Source organism: Myotis lucifugus, unplaced genomic scaffold, assembly GCF_000147115.1.
Source record: "Myotis lucifugus unplaced genomic scaffold, Myoluc2.0 scaffold_174, whole genome shotgun sequence".
Classification (NCBI taxonomy): Eukaryota; Metazoa; Chordata; class Mammalia; order Chiroptera; family Vespertilionidae; genus Myotis; species Myotis lucifugus.
The window spans coordinates 49,045-50,786 of NW_005871222.1; positions in this window are offsets into that span (position 1 = coordinate 49,045).

The window sequence follows — 1,742 nt, forward strand, 5'->3', positions numbered from 1 at the left end:
CCCCCCCTCCCCGAGTGCACAAATTTTGTGCACCGGGCCTCTAGTATATAATAAAAGCATAATATGCTAATTAGACCAGACTTCCTTCTGGACATCCTTTTCGATGACCTTCTGGACGAAGTTGGGGCTGCAAGGGCAGAGGCAAGCTGCCGCGGCTGCGAGGACCAAACCCTTTGCACAAATTACGTGCATTGGGCCTCTAGTATATATCTCTATATATAAAAGACTAAGCAATCCTTATGACCGTTATGACTGGTTAATCAGTCACTATGACGCCCAATGATCACCAGGTGGCAGATGCTCAACACAGGAGCTGCCCCCTGGTGGTCAGTGTACATACATAGCGGGAGTGCCGCTCAGTCAGAAGCTTGGCGCATGGCTGGCAAGTGCAGCTGCAGCCATGGGAGCCTCTCCAGCTGCCTACCGCTTTGGCACTGCTATATCCCTTGAAGGATGTCGGACTGCCGGTTTCGCCTGATTCCATAACTGGCAGTCCGACATCCCCCAAGGGATCCTGGATTGCAAGAGGGCACAGGCCAGGCTGAGGGACCCAACCCATGCACAAATCCATGCACTGGGCCTCTAGTATATATATGTATTGTATGTATATCTATGCATATATCAGTATACATATACAGTGTGTCCCAAAAAATACATACTCTCTTTAGCAGCTGATAGCTTAATTTTGAAAATGAAATGTATTTTAATAAACACATCCTTTATAATTATTCAAAGTGTGTATATACATATTTTTTGGGATACCATATATACAAATATGTATATGTATATATACATATACACATACCTATTAGGCATATATGTGTGTTTACTTATAAACTATCTTTCCTCTACTAATAGAAAACTTTCAAATATTTTACAGGCTTAAGCTTTAGAATATGGACCCAATATAACATTTCACTAAGATCTTCTATTAGCTCATAGAATTTTTCACAGTTACAAGTTAAAAGAGGTAAAGTTTAAGGAAATGATCTTCATTTCAAAATTGCTATGACCTGTTGCTGGCTTTTTACTTGATATCAAAGTAAAATATCTGTTTTCTATTAAAGACTATGTATTATTTGAGCTCAATTAGATCAAGGTCTAACCTTTCAACTTACAGTGTAAGTTTGTCTTTTGAAGAATGCATTTGTAAATCAATATTAGAGACTTCTAAGAAAAATGAAAGTTATTTCTTGTCTTAAATCTGAAATCTATGCTTGACATCTGTGAGAGAAAAGAAAATAATTATTTGTATACTCTTAATTTTCCTCATTATTTTTGGCTTTATTTGGAAATAATTGTTGGAAAACACAGCCATTGTTGAAAAAATTATGTATATATGCACACAGATATGGGTAACATATCTTACACATGTATATGTACAAGTATGTATGTTTACATATATAATTTGTACAATATAATTCAAATAATCATGTTATTCAATTAAATAATCAAATAATTACTTGCCTGTTTGTGATGAATTATATGTGTTCAGTTAAGTAAAATAGATTTGAAAATTTGGACAGAATCCAACATGCACTATCATTTTTCCTAAATTAATGTATGTATTTATGTATCTGTGTGCATATAAGTTAATATGGACATCAAAATAATATCTGTAGAGAAATTCTGAGTAAAGTAAAATATGACTTATTTTAGTCATTCTGAGAAGCTTTTTATAGTAAGAAAATTAGGCATCTTGCTCATCGGAGACACTTAAATGAAGATAATTTTATTATTTC